This window comes from Marmota monax, unplaced genomic scaffold, assembly GCF_021218885.2.
Source record: "Marmota monax isolate L192 unplaced genomic scaffold, Marmota_monax_Labrador192_F-V1.1 WCK01_AAM20220418_F8-fsc00010, whole genome shotgun sequence".
In the NCBI taxonomy this organism is placed as follows: domain Eukaryota; kingdom Metazoa; phylum Chordata; class Mammalia; order Rodentia; family Sciuridae; genus Marmota; species Marmota monax.
In genome coordinates this window covers 8,437,722-8,458,769 of record NW_026692321.1, presented here as the reverse complement: position 1 = coordinate 8,458,769, position 21,048 = coordinate 8,437,722, and the positions used below count along the sequence as shown (strand labels likewise).

Here is a 21,048-nt window from a genome sequence, read left to right as displayed (position 1 = left end):
TCCCATATTGGATGCTGCTATGGAAATAGAAGAGTTGGTGGAGATGTGGGTATGCAGTCAGGAGACCTGAGTTTAAGTCAGGCTTCCGCCTTTTTGAGGTTTTGTGACTTAAAAATATCATTTAATCATTCATGTCTCAACATCCACAAAAGTATAATGTTGTGCAGATTACAAAGGAAAAAAAGTGTGGAAGTGTGGTGTTTTCTGTACTACTATACGAACAAGCTCTAAGTTTTATCTTTGCTTTGATACTTGCCTCTTAAATTTACAATATATCCACCCACGTCCAAGAAAGGATATTTCTTTTTTACAAAAGAATCCCAAGCCCTCCCCTTCCAATATGGGACAAAGTCAATGTGCACATGGAAGTCTCCCTCAGGAATCATGCAGCAAGGTAACACTGAGAAAAATTCCTCACTCTCCAAGTTAGTGAGGGCTCGAATGCCCATGATTTGGAGTAAAGGAATAAGTTTGGGAGGACCTTCCCTTACCTCTGACCTCTTCTCATAAATACTTTAGTTTGTGCTCACTTGACATGCCTTTCGTAGCTGAGATAAACAGATAATTATATTTTCCAGACTTATTTCTCCCATATGTGTTTAGAATTGATTATAAGGATAGAAAAGCATGAATTTCCTTTCCACATTTCATTCATCACCTAGTGCTGAAATTAGACCTTGCCTTTGATCAAAGCTATTGGCACTGGAAATAACTATTTAATTTGGCATTAATTTAAATTTCATATGTGAAACACAGGTGAGTTAGTTGACCCACACTCTTTTTGGATCAGAATATTGTGCAAACTTTTTTTTTTTATAAAGGACACTTTCTCTATCTCTATGGGTTAATATAAGACTGGTTTGTTATCAATAAACATATTTTTCTTTAATGTCTTGGTGTCCCCATGTCAACTGACATCCACTGGGCATCATGAAGGACACTTAACAGAACAAAACAAAATTATTCATTTATTCAAATGTCGGCTGTACATTTCCATCTCAATTCTTTGTGTTTTCAGCATTCTATTCCTAGAAGGCTTGCCCCATTATTCATTTATTTATTCAATACAAATTTATTAAGAATCTACTCTGTGACTGGCATTCTATATCAAACTTCAACAAAACCCTTTAAGAGTCTATAAAGTGTCATCTCCTTTATAAGTCTATCCTATTCTACTTAATTGCAATTAATTTTCTCTGTTTCTTGTTGGCCAGTAGTGGTTTGCACGGTTTTCATATTATGTCTCACAATATAATATGTGAGATGATCTCATATGATTATACTTATTTCTACCGCTTTCCATTGGATTACAATTGTAGTTCAGAGTATGTTATGAAAGAATAAGCAATTAATTTCATTATATAATTTCATAATAAACTTTATATAGATCAGAAAGTGACCTTGTTGCTGATGATTTATGATCACAGCTTTGAGTTGCCAATAAACATGTAAGCCTTTACCTATTTTTAAGGGCAAAACTAGGAATAATATGGAGTCTACCTGGTTTTTGTTGCAATAATTCCTGTTGCCCAATTTGGCCAAGGAAGAAACAAGCCTACAAAATGTTACCCTAAGGAGTCATGTTTCCAACTGCAAGCACTTTATGATACATAGGCCAGGTCCTTGGTAGACATTAGGCATCCAATAAAATGTATGGCTTTTGTTTCATTTGCGATTAAGATCAGTCAACTATTTAAAAGATATTTTATGTTTTTGTTATATAAACTAAAGATCTTATTTCTTCCCTAAGTAGAGAATACCAAGAGTAATCAAAACCCTATAATGATGTTGAAATACAAAGTCAGAGACTATGAAAGTTTTAATTTAGTATCAACAAGAGTCTAGAGAACTAAAAATAAAAAAAAAAAAAAAAAAAAAAAAAAAAAAAAAAAAAAACCTTCCCTAGCAGAATTACCTTCGAAACCTGGAATCTATCTTTTAATTTGTGGAAAAGTAGAAAACCTAGCTCCTGAATAAACTTAACATTATAGGAAACTTTAAAAAGATTCCCAGGAATAAAAACATCATGATTCTCACTAGCAGCTAAATTTCAAAGAAACAAAAGGTGCGCAGGAAAGAATGACGTCTCTTGGAAGAATAGAGATATTGTGAAAAATCATCTCCTGAACATGGGGGAGAGATGGGGGATACAAGTCCTTCCTTGGAAATCACCGGACACCCAGAGAGTTGTCACATCTGGAGGAAAGGATCATCATGGGTGTGCTGCTGTATTATTTATTATGCTATCCTTCACTTCTAAGATCTTAATCCCCCAGAGATGCTGAAGGCCAGTTTAAGTGGTTGGCAATCAGAAAACTACTATTGGAAATACCATAGGTCATCGTGGAAACTGAGAGTGAGCAGAGGTAGGTGGCGAAATCCACCACCAGCGAAGACCTGTGAGCACGGAGTGGGCAGGGAGAGCAGTGGGTCTGAGACTGGATTTCAGGGAATTGGTACCAAGCAGAGTTTATGACCAGCATAAGTGAACCATGCCCTGATAACATGGTGGGGCTTTATGATTCAGTGATTGTGAAGAAGAGAAATGAAGCCCACCTGTCAATCTGGGGCCTTTAGGAATTTCCAGGCTCCAACTTTATCTGAAACATTGTAAGCAGTACTCAGATCTTATCTAAGATAAAAATATGTACTAGGTAGAATTGTGCCAGAGGTAAGATAGGATTATGGGGAAAACTGGGCAATGGGAGCAAATTTCCTTTTTCCCTCAGTTTTATAAAGATGCCTCTTAATTCCTTTCCCTAACTGTCTGACTCTGCTGTCAGATTAGGATTTCGTAGTTCTTGTTACTCTCAGAATAAATTTCCTTTAATTTATTGCATTTATTCAGGGGCAGCGGAGTGAGTGACATTTTCAGAGAACTCGTTATTGGAAGAAGGAAGACCAAGGCAGTCTCCTTTCCACTGTACACCATCCTGTCAGCTATGATGGAGAATTTGATAAAAAAAAAAAAAATATATATATATATATATATATATATATATATATATATATATATATATATATATATATATATAGTGTCAGGGAGATGTGCATGTGTATTCCTGTTAAACTGAAATACCATTTCTACATAATTCACTCTTGCACAGATTTATCCAAAGGGACACCAAACTCCACATCTCCACCCATAACGATGCCCTCCAACACAGAAGACTGATCCAGCACTTGTATTTTAAAATACAGAGACGTTTTCCCTCCCCTGCCACACATGGATACACATAAGAGTACACACACACACACACTAGTGTTTTGATGCGAATTATCCTAAGTCTACTATCTTTCTTCTATCAAAGCAAACTGACATTCACAGAAGTTTGCAATGAACATTACTGGCTAGTTTTTGATGGGATGCTATTTCCTTGCTGGTTTCCTATTTACAGGGTTTCATGGGTGTTTCTTTCTGGGGACCAGCCCAGGAAGCTCAAACGAATTGGCATCCAGAGTTTTATTCCTCAGGGAGTGACACACAACAGGAAGAGGTGCTATTACAAGCTGCAACCTAAAAGTAATGTGGCTTTAAGAAATGCAAGTCCAACCAGGGCCTCTTCCTCTCCAGTGCATCTAATGACACTTTGTCTTCTCTGCTCTGTCCCCAGAGGAGCTTCCAAGTGGATCCTGAAGTTTTGTAATATGGAATCAGGACAGAGGTATAAACCAAGTGGGAGAGGCTGATGATAGGGTGGATAAATACGGAAGTTGAGAGGGAGGAGAGAGGAAAAGTTCCTTGGTGACAATTAAGAGAAATCAGCATGAACTAAAATAATAATAATAATAATAATAATAATAATAAAAGAATACAAAAGTTATTCAGGAAAGGCTGGCAGTTATTAATTGAAATGCTGTGACTTTGTGTACATATTTGAACAAAAGAGTAGGAAAGACAGCTGGTACAGGAGCCACTGCTTGAGCACCAACCATTCAGGTGACACTCTCAGAATGGAGGTGCTGCTCCACCCTGATGCAGGCAGTCCTGTCTACTGAGCATGTGCAGCTGAGAAATTGCACCTGGCTGCTGGAAGCTCCCTCGCCTGACATCATGCACTTTCATGAGGACATCCCATACCAGGGACTTGTCAACCTGGGCTGAGGGAGTGTGCCTGGCCTCCTTTTAGGGCTCAAGCAGAAGTTCCCGTGCTTTGGGCTGGAATCTGTGATGGGATGGCATCACAGTTCAACTACGCTGTCCAAAACTATTCCCTCACTACTTATGGGGATCCTATCATGGGTATCACTCAACTTCTGCAAGCAAATCTGTATTTCAGATCTATTTTCCTGGAAGCTGACTCATGACACAAATTATAACATAGCTTGGAACCTTAGATTAGATAAATGGTATTCATGGATTTATTCATCCAACATTTCAGAGAGCCTAGTACAGGTTACTGGAAACCCAGCATTGAATAACTTTCTAAATATTCACAGATTAGAGAGAAAACCAAATCTGCAAGACCTAATTGCATTGTGGTTGATGTTGTAATATTGAGATACACTTTTTATGAAGGTACTGGAAATGCAAAAGCTCTTCGTGGGCCCTGAATTGGTTTGCAGAGCAGTTGATGCTTGAGTAGATGATTAGGCATTTGAGTATTTCATAAAAAAAAAAAAAAAAGAAAGACACATCAGGGAAAGGGAGGCAAACCCGGTAAGACGTGGAACATTGCAGCATCTGCTCCTCTGGTGAATTGCTCATAGTTGATGTGTGGTTGGAATTCTGGATGGTGATAGGAGTGGTTAGCAAGTCAAGCTACTGCTGAATATTACCAAAAGACATTAGGAAAACATCGTAGGTTTTTTTTTTTTTTTTTGAGAATTTACAGTACTGGGGATTAAGCACTGAGCCTCATGCTTGCTAGGAAAGCACTCTCTATATCCATAGCCCTTTTTATTTTTATTCGGAAACAGGATTTCATCAAGTTGCCCAGGCTGAACCTGAACTTCTGGTCCTCCTGCCTGAGCCTCCTCAGTACCAAGGATTACAGGTGTGCAGCCCTATGTCTGCCCTAACATCATAAGATTTTCTGGAGAGGAAGTGATATTGGCAGAATCTAATTTTATTTGGTTTTGACACTTGAAAATCTAAGCATTTAAACAACATTTACTGGTACAATGCCTTAGCTGCAGTCTTCAAACTTATGTGTGGTTTGACTGGCTTCTTTATGGTCGGTCCCGAGGCCCCTTTCTAACAAACTAGCCTAGACTTCACACAGGCTTAACTGAATTAGAACCTCTGAGAACTGGGGACAGGGATGTGAATTTTTAACCAGTGTTCCTAGACACTTTTTCAGAGAGGCTTGTTTTGACTGTGGTTCCTCAGGGAACCCCACCTGTAGACATCTCAGAGGTGGAAACGAGCCATATGCAATGGCGGCAATAATAGCCCAGCTGATCACAGCTTGTGAAGCAGGCGAGAGATGCTAATGGTTCTTCTGGGTTCGGAATCTCTCTGGTGCAGGGTCTAGTGTCAGTGGTGCTGAAAAGGAGATTATGGCAAAAACGTTGCTGCAGCAACACGGTTGAAAGGTGTGCATTTTTCTGGATGTGTTTCTATTGCAGTCTTCCTGATTGTGTGGCCACAAGCCTGTATCCCTGATCTTTCAGGAGACCCCATACACTCCCAACACCTATTGATTTCACTTGAAAAGGATGGAGTGAATTCATCTACAATTAAGGACGCTTCAGTGTTACATATGTAACTGTTTCTGACTGGAATTGTCATGAGAAAGCACTGTGCTACTGCAAACTGGAATTATTATTTTAAACACGTAGCTTATGATAAAATGTGGTAAGTTCTGGAGAATTTTGTGATGGAAACTTCTTATGATTGAAAATAACCGATAGAAATACCATGAGCTTGCAAACCATTTCTCAGTTTATAAAATGCTTTCTGGCACTTTATCTTTTTTATTTAATAACTCTATCCAGTGCCTAACTGATAACCCAGGAAAGTCGTTTTTGCAGATCAAATTTTTTACAACTCATTTAAGTTTAAATTAATTTTTTAAAATTATGTACTGGCAGATGAAGAAGTTTGAGTTTAAATTTTGTTCTTTTGGCCTCCAAATTAAGGTTTTCCAAGGCATTCTTGGGGCCCTTTTTTGTTTGCTTCAATGAAATCAATGATTCTTTCTATTAAGGGAGTTCTTTTATTGACATATAACATTTGTAAATATTCTTGGGTACAGTAAGACAATTTTATACATTTATACAATGTATAATGATCAAATCAGGGTAAGTAGCATTTATGACTCCTCAAACATCAATTATTTCTATGTGAAGGGAAGGTCAGGCCTCTTCCAATTATTTTGAACCATATCATAGATTATTGTACACTATAATTACCTACTAAGGTATAGAATGCAGAACTCGTTTTCCTATCCAACTGTACTTTATCTACCTTCTCTCCACCCCCACCTTTATTCTCTTGTCATACCCACTTCTCAGTCTCTAGTGACCCCTGTTCGACTCTCTTCTGTGAAATCAACTATATAATTATCCAAACGAGTGACAACATGCAGCATTTGTCTTCTTGTTCCTGGCTTATTTCAATTAACATGATAGCTGCCAGTTCAATTCACTTTGTCTCAAATGACAGGGTTACATTTACTTTATGGCAGATCAACGTTCCATTGTGTATATTCCCCACATTTTCTTTGTCCACTCATCTGTTGATTCTGTATCTGGGTCATTGTGAATAGTGCTACAATGAACACAGAAGTTCAGGTGTCTCTTCAACATACAGATCTCATTTCCTTTAGGTATATCTCAACAGTGGGACTGTTGGGTCACATGTTAGTCCTGATTTTAGTTTTTCAATGAGTCTCCATACTGTTTTTTATAATGGATGTACTAATTCACATTTCCACCAGTAATGTATAGAAGATAGGAGTTCCCTTTCTTTGCATCCACACCAGTTTTTGTTATGCTTTGTCTCTGATTAGACCCACTCTCTAACTGTTGTGAGGTGGTACTGTGGCTGTGACGTGCATTTCCATGACAACTGGTGATATTGTCCATTGTTTCTCATACTTGTTGGCCATTTGTGTTTCTTTTTTTTTTTTGAGAATTGTCTTTTCAGGTCCTTGGCACATTTTTAAATCTGATTATGTGTGTGTGTGTGTGTGTGTTTTCTTCTTTTTCTGTAGAGTTGTTTGAGTTCTTTATGTATTCCGAATATTAATCCTCAGTCAGATAAGCAGTAATTCCTTTTTTTGGTGTTTTAATCTCTATCTCTTGCAGTTTCTTTTTTGCTTGTCTATTTCAAAGTTCGTTTTTCACTTGCCTTGAATTCAGTCCTATATTTTCCTAGTTATCTAATTGATTTAGGTTTTTATGTCACTGTCATGCAACTGCCCATAACAACATTCCTTTAAGAGTAAACAAAGCTCTTTGTGTTTGGTTCACATCCTTTTTTCATTCTTAAGGTTGATTACCAGCACTTTTAATTACTCGTAATGATCTTTCAAAGGTGCCATTTCTAGTTTAACAAACTCTGAGCTACATGTGTTGCCTTGTAGTATCTTAACTTTTGCTCCTATAACTATTAAACTCTTCTTGCTTTCTTCTGATTTACTTGTTTATTTCAAAGTGAAAGTTATTTTGAAGTCTGTATTTTATTTTATTTTTTTGAGATGCTTAAAGCATCTCCTCCTTAATTATTGGAGTCCAGGAACATTCCCTCACATGTACAGACAAGAATCTCTTTCAGTGTAAGGACAACCTTTTTGTCCGCTGGGTCATTTGTCTTCTTTTATTCCTTTAATAATTGCTTCCTGTGTATTTACCTCATTCTTTTCTTACAGTACCATATTACATGAAAAATGACTTTCCTACATCTATCAACTGCATCTCATCTTTCCTTAGAGTTTCCTTCTTCTTGTTATACTCTGGGAGTTTGCATTGGTTTTCTAAATGACAATGTTTTTCCTCCTTAGTGTGCATTCTGGTATGCACTGAGAGATAATTTGTTGACTTTTCAAGAATTTTCCCATTATTCCCTTTCTTCCCTCCTTTGGAGACCTGTCAGCTATTATTTTAATCAATTCAATATCTGCTTAGATATTTTAACTTAAAATGTCTCCCATTTTATTATTTTCTATTTTCTTTCTCTTATCTTTTGAGCTGCTATTTCTCTTTATGTGTTTCTTGAATATTGTGTTACTGTTGTTAGTTATATTTATAAGGATCTGAAAAGATCAATTTCAGTGATAATTTAGACATTTTCTGCTGCATAGAAGGCATTTTATTTTTTCTCTTGGCAAGAGGAATCTCCAAATGTGGGACTGACTATAGAAGCCAGAGGAGACCGCACACATCTCTCCCTTACAGACTGCCCATGGCAAATGAGGACTGGGGAAAAATCATTCCATTTGTCCTGTCTTGGTTTAGGAGGCTGGTACAGTGCCCTGTGTTTAAAGTACAGTACTTGATGACTTCTCCATTAACAACGGATCTGTCTTTAGCTTCTGATTATAAGACTTAGGTGGCTATATTTTGCTTAAGCTCTAATCAGTGGGACGCAGGACAGGGGTTAATTAGAAGGAGACATGTGGGGATTTCCTTTTTTATCCCCGTGGTAGCTCTGAGTTAGCTGGGCTATTTCTTCTACTTCTTGCATTTTTTTTTCTTAACAAAGTGATGGTAATAAGTTCTTTATTTTCAGTACTTTATTTAAGTATAAATGGATTATTATTAAAAACTAATCAGAACACAAAACATGACTAACAGGGTTTAATCTAAAAATTTCTGTTTGCTATCTACATGAGACCTCATTTAGATCTAAGGTCACTTTTAGTAAGAGTGAAAGGATGAAAAGGGTATTATATGAGAATATAAAAGAGAAATCAAAGATGGCAATATTTATGTTACACAAAACAATTAAGAAAATGTTATGGGAGATAAAATGCTTAAGTGAAAACTTATTTTCAAGAGACAAACTAATATATAAAGATAAAAAAGAGACCACTCTCTGTAATACTACAACAATAAATACATGTGTAACTCACATTATTCTTCCCAAATATGGAAAGACAATATTGAAGGAATTGATTGAAATAAAAAGCAAAACAATAATATTTGGAGACACCTCCCTGATGGAATGTATTAGAAAATAAAATCAAGTGGAATGGTAATCAGGAACTAGAAAAGTTAAAACTCTCATAAACCAATCAAATTGAGAGACTCAATCATCTCAATAACTCACAAAATATTCTGAGTAGACCAGCTTAAAAGCGCAAAAAATATTGAGGAATTATGTACTATTGAAATTACTTTCTAAACATAATAAATTAGAAATCTAAAGAGGAAGTGATATTCAAAACTTCATAAATTTGTGGCAATCGTGCACTCTTAAACATGATCTTATTCAAGAAAAGGAAGATAAAATTAGAAGCTGTGTATACTACCCAAATGATCTAGAGACTCCATGTAATAGCTATCAAAGTCCCAATATTAGTTTTTCAGAAAAAATTCTGTGGAATCACAAGTGTTTATGAGTCATTAAAAATATTCAAAATAGAACAAATTTGGAATAATGCTGCTTTTAAAACATAATAAAAGCTCCAGTATTCAATAGGTTAATACTAACATGAACTTCAACAAGTAGACATAGAAAAGAACAGACAGTAAATTCTTATTTATAAAAGTGAATCAAAGCCTATTTACAAACCTATAATTATTAAATCATTCAGTAGAGCCAATAGGGGAAAGCAAACTAAATGCCCTTTCAAATGTATGGATGAAGGCAATTTGGAAGAAACCATGGAATGTTTTTCAATTTTACAAAGATGAGAGATTTTATAGCATCTACACTAAGGATCAATCTTGAGGACATTATGTTTGCTCAAATAACCATCCTTAAAAAAGCTAAATTCAGCGTGATTCTATTTAAAGGAGACTTCTAAAGTAATCAAACCCATTGAACAGAAGGAATGGTGTTTGTGAAGAGAGAGAGACAGAAATGAGCACCTGTTTTTCATGAAAATTTCCCCTTAATTTTGTGAGATGTAAACTTTCTAAAAAGATGTTGTGAAAAAATGTGTATGAACACTACTAAGCAACATATTTAAAATATTTAAAACACTAGTTTAACTTTATGTGGTCTTGATTGTGTTTAATTTTTAAAACAATACACAAAAGATAAACAGAATTATAAAAATCTTTTGAATCTTCCTTAAAATGCTGAAGTCTTTAACCTAGACAAAAGAACAGTTTTATCAATAAATAGATGATAAGTATGCCAGTAATTCTGGCTGCCTGAAGGCTGAAGAAGGAGAAGTGCAAACAAGGAGCCTGAAGCTATTTTGAACAACTTAGCAAGAGCTCAGAAAGGCCAGGTTTCTGTAGTTCTCTAACGTCACATCTGTATATAAATTCTGCTGATCAGGGTGCAGGCATTCCCATTCCCATTGCCACAACCCTGAATGTCAGTGATTCCCTTTCCTGGATTTCATGCTGCCAAAGCTCTCCCTGGGTAGCAAGGAGACCTGAGGCTCCCGAGCACAGGAAAAGCAGTCCAGACATGGATCCCAAGAATGGTGGACTTCAGAGACAAAGGCCACGCCATATTACCTATTTTTTTCAAATGAATTATTTCTGTATTATTTTATATTTTGGTTCTTTACCCTGAATTCACATTAAACATGCAATATGTTTTGGATGAATTTTAATTGCTATGGAATTAAGTTGCAAGAGATTTGCAACACATTGTACTTCCTTTACAGCTATATCTCCACCAGGCCTCTATGTGCATATGGCGAACACTGAGGTAGAGAGAAAAAGGAAAATAGACATGGGAAATTTGTGTGAATGAAATTAATTTATTTTTTTTTAAAATAGATACTAATTTCAGGGCAGTTTCAGATTTATAGAAAAAATGGCAAGAATGTTTCCTCCAGTTATTAATATCTTATATTTATGTGGTACATTTGTCACTATGAACCAATCAATATTGATCTGTTACTGTTACCTAATGTCCATATTTTATTTGGATTGCCTTCGTTTTCACATAATACCCTTATTTTTGTTAAAGGGTCTCACCTAGGACACCAGTATACATTTTCATCATGTCTCTTAAGTTCCTCTTGAGTTGCATCAGTTTTCTCACACTTTGCTTGGGTTTGACAGATTTAATAGTTTTAAGGAATACTACTTAGATAATTTTAGAATATCACTGTATTTGGATCTGTCTATTTTTTTCTCCTGATTTGAGTGGAACTCTGGGTTTTTAGGAGGAAGAACACAGAGGTGAAGTATTTGCCTCACATGGCATTAAAGTGCCTACTGACAACATGGCCTTTGTCAGGTTTCTTCACTGTGAATCTTTCTTTTCTCTATTTCCCTCTTTTTGAAGTGTGTTCACTTGGAGGACACCATGTGGCCCAACCCACACTGAAGAAGCAAGGAGTTTCGCCTCTGTTCTTGAGGGCAGAGCATTTACAGAGCCATGTGGCGTCTTTTCTGTGTGACAGGTTTGTCTCGCCTCCCTATTTATTTATTCATTTAATATTTTATGATTTTTAGTAAAATATCATGCATGCTTATTTTATACTTTGAGTTATAATTGAATGTTAGGTCATTTTGTTCTTAGATTGTTCTTGTTTTGGTAATTAGGAGCTCTTTTAGTTAATTTCTGTGTCCCTGGGACATACTCTCATACCTCACCAATATGGTATTTTGTTTTATGTTCTTCCTTCCTTTCTTTCCCTCCTCCCCTCCTCCTCCTCCTCCTCCTCCTCCTCCTCCTCCTCCTCCTCCTCCTCCTCCCCCCCTTCCTTCTCCTCCTCTTCTTTCTTCTCCCCCGCCCTCCACACTCTCCCTCTCTTCTCCTCCTGACTTCCTGGCACTTACAACATTCTCCAGGCTCATTTTATATGTTTTCTGACCCAGTCTCAGAATCAGTCCTTTCTCTCTGGATATGTTTCCTGTTTTTAGAGAACAGAATTAGAAACCAAGATCTAGGTGTGAGGTACACTCTTTGCTATTAGGTTATTTTTTTCACAGTCTCTCACACATGACAGGCAAAAAGATCCATATAAGAAGGAAATAGTCCAGTTCTGGGATTGTGAGCCTTTGTGTTCTGCTTCTTATGCAAAGCTGACTGCCACCAAACTAACACTTAGTGTCAAAGGTGGCCTTCCTTTATAAATCACATGTATACCTCATCTATTTTATTTCAGTTCAGATCTGCCCCAAGGATAGCAACAACGCAGACTGGAAATCACCCTTCCTCAGGAGAGCTAATGTGAGTACATGGGAACTTTCCACACAAGTTCACTCGTTAATTCTTGCTCAGTATGATCTGTCTTTATATAAGCCTTTGAGCTTCAACCTCACAGCTGCAAATGCTGGCTTCTTTGATTCTTGAATATTCTTCTTAATATTATTCTTCTTGCTCTTTTTCGTTCGTACCTTCTGTAGCTCAGGTCGATCCTGTGTCTTATTACCAAGTTCTTTGCTTCGCTTTTCCTCTGAACACCCACTGGCTTCTTGAGATCTTGCTCCCTTCTGCCATTGTGGCTGTGTCTTCCTGCAGAGCTGCAGAAGGTGCGGGTCAGCATTACATGCCCAAGCTCAGTAATATGAAGGGCTCTGGCTAAAGTTAGCACATCGTGTAGTGGGTATGCCTTTGCAACAGGGACATTAACTTTATTCCAGATTAGAATGAACCCCTCCCTGGAGAGCTCATCTAAAGGGAAAGCTCTGACAAATAGCTGAGAGTTTCTTTGAGCTTTTTATATCTCTACTTTAACCATATTCATGAAAAATTGAAATATGAATTTATAAATCAGGGCCTTGGGTCAGAAGAACAGTTTTCCATTTTGGTGTGTTTGAAACAGGGATAGAACATCAGAATAATCTTTCACTTGTTTGTATTTACATACTTTTAATCTGCTGCTTTTGAAATCTCTGAACATTCCTAAGCATTGAATTCTAGTTTCACATAAAAAATAGGGGTGAGCTACGCCCCCACCCTCCCTTTGAACACATCATCTTCGGGCAATGTGTTGCTTTCTACATGAAAGATCTTTCTAAAATGCAAATACGACCACCAACATTCCTACAGGAGAACATTCCCATCGCCTCTGGGATCCAGTCCTGCACATTTCTTCAGGGGTGTCTTGTGTTGCATATCTGTGTGTAATTTTCCCTGACTATGTGCTCCTCCTTGCAATGAACCACATCTCTTCTCATCTGTATCTGTGCCATGCCACTGTACTGCTCTGTGTTGAAGAGTGCATTTAGTTCCAACAGATTAACTTCTGGTCCTGATCATACCATGTACCAAGTGCATGACATGGAGCAATACCAGTGAAGTCCATGAGCCTTATTCTTTTGCCAACTGCAAAATGGGGGACAATAATATTGAACCCTGTGCTGTTATTAAATTTCAATGAGATCACATACGTTGAACATTCATCACTTATCTTGATATGTATAGGTGGTTTATAAATGCTCTTTTTAAAAAATTTGGTTAACTTAATATTAAGAGATATTCTTCCCTCTTCCCAAAAACAATGATCCAAAGTTGGCCTCTTCTGCCAGGCAACTTTGTAATAATTATTAGTTTTGCCTGGAGGGGCCGTGTTACTTATCTTAAAATCCCCAGGGAATGTCTCTGTCTCTGACTATTCTTGCCATTGGAATATTTATTCTCATAGAGAATATTAATTATTTTTGTCAGCTTGCTTGACTTAATAAAATCATTATTATTATTTTTACTTAAGATCATTTTCAAGTCTAAGTCTGAGGAGAAATCAAACATCCTCATCTCGACTCTCTGGTCCCCAAGGATGTGGTTAGTGACACTTCCATTTCCTAGGTCAGAACAAATGTGAGGCTTCCTGCTTCATCATTTGCATAATTCGATGGATCCATTTCTGGCAGATTTTTTTTTCTCAGATTTAAATTCTTACTGCATTGCGATATTCTTCTTCTGTTTTATACAAATGCAACTTGTATATTTGGAGCAAGAGCAATTCCTTAGTTTCTGATCATCCTTTTCTTCCTGGAATCTCATTCTCAAGCTCTACTTCCTTCCAATACACCATGGTCCACCAAAGTCTTTAGCGTCACAGGAAATTGTGGGTCTGGCCTCTGTTCCATTGCACCTATGAGACACAAACCATCGCATGCATGTCAAAAGGACATAAACCACAGTTGACTGAACCACGGTGACTCTCAAACCACCTTAGTGACTGTCCTGGGGAAAAATACAAAGGTGTGTGTGTATGTGCTTGTGTGTGTGTGTGTTTTCTGGGTTAGCTATTGATTAATGATCGCATAGTCATCATGTAAGGAGTACGCATCATATTCTATTAAGCACAGTAATACAAGGCCTGAAACTCCCTCTGGCTTGATATTAAATACTCAGGCTCCCACCCTACATGAGGGATGAATTAGTTGTGCAACCTCCATTATATCATTTGGTCTCTCTTGGTTGGTCTCACCCGCTCTCAGACTTACTATGTGTTTCTGAGAATCCTCTGAGTTCCTCTCAGAGGATCTACAAGCAAAGTTAAAAACTATATTTACACTAACACTAACATTATTCGCCATTTTTACTCTCAGTCCCTCATTCCTATACAGTGGAGTTCCCCATTAGATTACATTGAGACTCTCTGCAAAATATTGAATACAAAAGCAGACATGAGGATATGTCAGTTTTCGAAGTCAAGCATTAAAGAAATGAAAGACAATGAAAGTCTTCTCAGTAAATATTTGTTGGTAAAACTAATTTTCATAAAATATGTTCACATGGGTTTATCGTTATTTTAAATGACAATAACTATTTTTACATTTTTGTGATGCTCTGCTTATTTATGTACATAGCCTATGTAAAGAAATGTCTTAGAGATCTTCAGTAAGTTTTTAGTGTAAAGGGACTCTCAGCTTTTATATATGTACTTATATCTCGATTTCGTGTGAAGATCATATAATAGAAAGCACTTTGTGAACTTCAGTACACATTATAGTAATAGATGATATTATTCTTATTAGTATTAACTGTGGAAGGGTCAAAGATTTTGACTCCCAGTGGAAATAATTTAAATGAAGCCCATGGTTTCCTTCTCTCTCCTATGATCCTTCAGCTGAGTGGCAGTGGGGAAGTGATGTTCAGCTATCAGAGCTGAGTGTATGTCATCGGTTTTCATTGTTTCTTGTAGCTTGAAAGGGGCCTGTTCCATCAAGCTTCTGTAGGCTGAATGTACTTTTTTGATATATTTGATAGTCATTTAAACTTTAAATCTAGTTTGTTTCCAGTCAAAACTGTATTTTGGGGCTGGGGATGTGGCTCAAGCGGTAGCGCGCTCGCCTGGCATGCGTGCGGCCTGGGTTCGATCCTCAGCACCACATACAAACAAAGATGTTGTGTCCCCCAAAAACTAAAAAATAAATATTAAAAAATCTCTCTCTCTGTCTCTCTCTCTCTTTAAAAAAAAAACAAAAAAAAACAAAAAACAACCAACCAATCAGCAAAAGGCAGCGTGAGTGGTTCCATCTAGCATGAATTCTGGCAGTAGGCCAAATACCCCATGGTCTTCTTCCCCTAGAACTGCAGTCTTCAGCATGTCAGGGGCTCTCTCACGCTGGTCACCAGAAGGCAGCTGCAAATTTAAATGTGAATGAAGCCTTTACACAGTAGGTTCTAAGGTAGGAACTGCGTCTTTCACTCAGGTAACTATCTCTTTTGTCCTGAAGGAAAATAATTTCTAGAAGTCACCTTGTAGACTTGTTATTTTCCTAGACATGAGCAATCTCCTGTCCCTGCCTCTAGTGATTCATATTGGGAGGTGGGATCTGGGTTCAGTCCTAGCTAAATGAAAATGTGGTTCTGGAAGCAGTAAGGAGGAGAGGATTAGATGATAGGTACACATCTATACTCCCTACCTGCCACTCTAGTTCCAGAAGAGACATGCAGCCACCTCACCCAACCAACAGCCTACTCCCCTTGTTCTAATGGATTTTGATTCTGATTCCCACATCCTGGCTTTCCTGCCCAGGGGCTGGAACGTTTCCAAGTTTCCTGGTTAGAGTTAGCACCTGCACTTTTGGCTCCCTCCAGCTCACTGGCATGCATGCGCCCAGCACTGGATTGGTCTCTCTCCAGATTCTACCTTTTGCCATCAATTCCTCTGCTGCTGGCCCCCTTTCCATCCTTGAAGGCCTCCTGCATTGACTTCCTGAATCCTTCCTCCATCATATAGAGTGGTTGCATGCATTTTAGCCTGGGTTGTTGAATAGATTCACTAAGCATCCATGAGACTTCCTGCAGGGTTTGGTTGAGATTATTCATTCCAATCATGATTCTCATCTGTCCTCTTTTGAATAATTGATTCTGGGAAAAAACAAGACTTTACAACTGCAGAGTCTTTTCTGCATCCAGTTGTGGAAAGTGCTTCTCACAGAGCGGAGCTTGTAGCCTCAGCACACTTGGGAGTGGTTGAGGAAGGTACACTCAAGGCTGTACTAGAAACCCTACAAGGGCCCCCTGCTGATTCTGATATGCTTTCAAATTTGAAAACCACAAAAACACAGAAGTCAGAGATCTGAAATTAAGCAGAGTGATTTTGGTTCAAGTAACAGAACTTCCTGTGCATCTCTTATAGTTGAAAAAATAATAGTTAATGAAGATAAATAAGCTCCCTGATGAAGATTAAACATATTTGTGAAGCACTGAGCTTAATTTTTGTTACTTATTAGGAATATCAGGGGAGGGGAGGGGGGATAGTAGAGGATAGGAAAGGCAGCAGAATACAACAGACACTAGTATGGCAATATGTAAATCAATGGATGTGTAACTGATGTGATTCTGCAATCTGTATACGGGGTAAAAATGGGAGTTCATAACCCACTTGAATCAAAGTGTGAAATATGATATATCAAGAACTATGTAATGTTTTGAACAACCAACAATAAAAATTAAAAAAAGGAATATCATTTTATCCTCATGTTTTCTTCTCCTCATCTTTCTGAAGGTTATTTATAATATTTTGAAAATCCTAGCTTCTCATAATGTACTTACTCATCAGAAAGGGTTTTATGACAGGGGTCTCCTTGGGAGGGATCAATCTGTGTGAAGTATGGAAGCTCCCCTGTACTTTCCTAGCATTTCAGCTTGCTCCTCACCCCCTGCATTTCTACTAGCTGACACCCAACTGTTTTGTCTGCAAGGTGCCCTGTCTACAATGCCCTCTCTCCTTTTCTGCTTCTCCCTCATCTCTTGGTGGGGATTCATGCGGCTGGTATTCCATTTCCTTAAAACTTACTTTTCTTCAGGGTGAAAACGATGGCTGCATTTGCCAAGTTTCACGGCTGCGGGATTGCAGTTGAGAAATATCACCGTCTGTTCATCTCCTGCCTGAGAAATGCTCTCCACTTGGTACTGATGGTGGCTGCAAATGGTCTCAGTTAGCAGGACTGTGTGGCTTCATTTTTGGTGCACAATGTCACAACACAAAACGGGCATCGTTTCTGGTGCCGCACACATGTTTCTAGTTCCCACTTCGGATTCTCTTGAGTAGGATGTTGGCTCTGCACAGTCTGGATAACAAGCAATTCTATTTCCAAATGCTTCTAGAAGGAAAGAATGGCTAATTTTTTTTTTCCTGAAAAAGCTAACTCTAGGATCTGTATCAGAATAAAAGCCAACCTTTTCTACTATAAGTAAACACTGTGCTTTTAATATTTAATATATTATATATATTTATATATTTTTTAATACATTGTCTTCATTATCTACAGAAGTCCTTCAAAATAGATATCATTGCACCATTTTACAGATGAGGATAGTACAATTATAGAATATAGCTGGTTTCTGCAAAGTAACACAAGTACTAAATAGAGACTTTTATTACTATCAGGTGTCTCTTATTCCAATTTCTCTGTGCCATGTGAATAGGAAAGCTGTGAGTGCTCACACACTAAAGATTTTCATTGCAATGCAATTGATGTAAGACCACCTCTGTATGTGTGTGTGTGTGTGTGTGTGTGTGTGTGAATATATTTTAGACACTGACCTTGTTCCCAACTAAGTGATTATGAATAGTCTTTGGAGCGTTAGTATTCTACTTAAATGCCCCCACTACATATACAGAATTATTATGTGTCTAGTTAGAAAGGAAAGGGGAATACACATTTTTTATTAATTTCACTGTTTTATACTCACCCACTTATTACTCATCAAATAAACATTAGGCACCTATTAAGTAATGCATTATGCAATGAGAATAGATAAGGAAAATTCCAACCCTATGAGTCTTTGACTTCTCCATAGTTGAAGTAAATTTTGTATTTTACATTCAAGATTATTAGGCATTAGCTATTTCAGAGGTTAAGGAGTCAATTCAGACTTACTTCTGCCATATTAACTGGATCTAAGTCTTTAATTACTATACCTTTCTGAGTTCATTTGCTCACCTGTCAAATGTAACAAACAACCATGTTGCACTTTCTCAAAGTGAGGATGGAATAAAATAACTTATGTGAGAACAGCTTGCAATCCCCAAAGAATGAGAAAATACTCATTCAGTGTATTATTGATAACATTCTCTTTTTCTATATAATTTTTATAACTGATATTTTAAAAAAGACTATGGCCTATAAGCACCTATTACTGAAAACCCAATGAAGTCTACTACTTCTCCTACTTCACTCAGAAAATGGGTGCCATTGTAGTTTTAATTATATTTTAAAGATGCTTGTATATTTAAATTGTTCTAATCTGTAGTCCTGAGGATACTCCTCAGAAGTTGATTGGGAAGCAGGATATAATACTGGAGAGGAAGCCGTACTAGGGATCTTATACGTCTACTTTCAATCTCTCTCTTTTCTTTCTTTTTTTTTTTTCTCAAAGACTCATTGCTTGGATGAAACATTCTTCAAGGAAAGGGATACCTACCATACACATTACTGTGATGATGTAAAATTACTGGTGAATTATAGAACACTGCAAACAGCTTGTCCACCGTGACTAGAATACCATAGTTGTAGAAGGTCGTAGTGCTGGGTTTGCTTTTCAGTTTTTAACCCATCATTTCTGCTTTCAAGAAACCTTGGATGCCTCTTCTTTAGGTTGATTTAGGACTCTTACAATTCAAATATCTGTTTCCTCCATTTACAGAGATGCTTACTATTTTCTAGTCAGGCAGAATTCAAGGTGTGACTTGGGGCATCTCGGGGGATGCTTCCCCAACTTTCAAGCGGCTAACTCCTCTCTTTCCTTTGGTCCCCATTCTCCTTCCTGTAACCTTTCATCTCATCTTCAGAACTTTATTACTTCTAAGTACTTTTTTTCCTCACCGCATTTTGAACTCCCTGAAAATAGCAACAGCCATTAATCTCTTTATTCCTAAAGAATCTCACAGTGAATGGGTGAAAAGAGAGATTAATGCAAATAGTAATGAAAGGAAAGCAGAGGTGGCTGTAGTTACATCAGATAAAATAGGTTTTCAGTCTAGGCTTTTGTTTCTGAGATCAAAGAAGGTCATTCTATAATGATAAAAGAGTTCATTGAACCAGAAGATACAACAATTATAAATATGTTTGCACTCGACAGCAGACTACCTAAAACAAATACTGACTGATCTGAAGACAGAAATTTATGGCAATACTGTAAAAGTGGGACACTCCAGTATCTCACTTTCAATAAGAGATGCAAATACCAGCAAAAACTATCAATTAAGAAACAGCAGACTTGAACAAAACTGTAGACCAAATGAGCCTGGTAGATACTCAAAAGATTTTCTGCCCATCAACATCAGATGACAATTCTCAAACTCACAGGGAACATTCTCTAATATAGGTTGCCTGCTATTTCACATAACAAACCTCTTTACGTTGAAGAAGATCAAAGTCATATCTCATTCAGCCACAATGGAATGAAACTACAAAGAAGAAAATTAGAAAATTCACAAATATGTAGAAATTAAACAATTCACTATCAAATAGCAATTGAATCAAAGAGTGTTAAAAGTGTTCTTAATTTGGTTTACCATTGAAAAAAACTAATTTTCTTCTTCTTTTCCTATTGCTTTTGTATTCTCTATTAGATTTGTTTCTTCTCCAAGCTTTATTATTTCCTTTCTTCTGTTAAAAAGAAAACAAGTGGCGGGGGTGGGGGGGAGCTTGGTTTGTTATTTTGCTCATTCTTTAGGAATAGATTTTCATTGTTTACCTGAGCTCTTTCTTTTGTATTAATTCAGGTATTCATGACCATTAACTTCCCTCCTGATACTGTTTTGCTAACTATAGGCCAGTTTTTTTTTAATTGTTTCATTCAAGTAGCACCTTTTCAGTTCCAGAACAATAAGTTGGAGACAGATATTATTTTTCTGTAAACATTCAAGCTAAATAAAAAAAAAAAAACAGAGATGATAACAGACCAACTGTAAGGTCTTCTACTCAAACAGATACCTTTCAGACACATGAAGGAAGTCCCATCTATTTGGCCAATGACAACAATTTCATCTGCAGATGAATCTTTCAGTTATAGAGATTTCTACTCTAATCACAATGCAGATGCCGTTAAAGAAACTGATGTAAGAATGAAGACTTTCTAAAAATTGTAGCTGTATTTCCCATCCTGATCAATAAAGAAATAGAAACATAAAAGTCTTCTTATTTATTTAAATATCTCCAAGTTGTTGGTATAAACCTCATTAAATTTGACAAATATTTTTCTGAATGTCTACTGAGGGCTAACAGATATTCCTGGCAATTGAAGGTAAAAGGAGTTGAATGATTCTGTTTCCCCCAAACCTTGAAGTCTCACTGTTAAAATAAGGCAACGACACTATTTAAGTCGTCTTCTACTTTTAGACTGGATTCCCCTGGAATATTGACTGACAACTTTGTTCTTTTATTTTAAACACTCCCTGTCAGCTGGCTCCTCATTCTTGGACTACAAACTATCATGCATGTCTCTTAAGATGTCCTTTAGCGTTCCTTTCTCCGTGTTACCTTTCCATCTGTTCCCTTCCCTTTGCACACAAACTCCTGCACCAAACCATTGTCTTCACTTCCTGAATTCCCCTG

The 21,048-nt window shown here is 37.2% G+C and overlaps 1 long non-coding RNA gene across 1 annotated transcript; it reads right to left on the bottom strand.

Moving 5' to 3' along the window:
- Window positions 1–11,846: 11,846 nt before the first annotated feature.
- LOC131424089 (uncharacterized) lies at window positions 11,847–17,579 on the bottom strand. Its single transcript, XR_009226574.1, has 3 exons — window positions 17,283–17,579; window positions 15,483–15,620; window positions 11,847–14,123 (listed from the first exon to the last, which is right to left on the bottom strand). It is a non-coding gene; the product is annotated as an uncharacterized LOC131424089 (long non-coding RNA).
- Window positions 17,580–21,048: the final 3,469 nt, after the last annotated feature.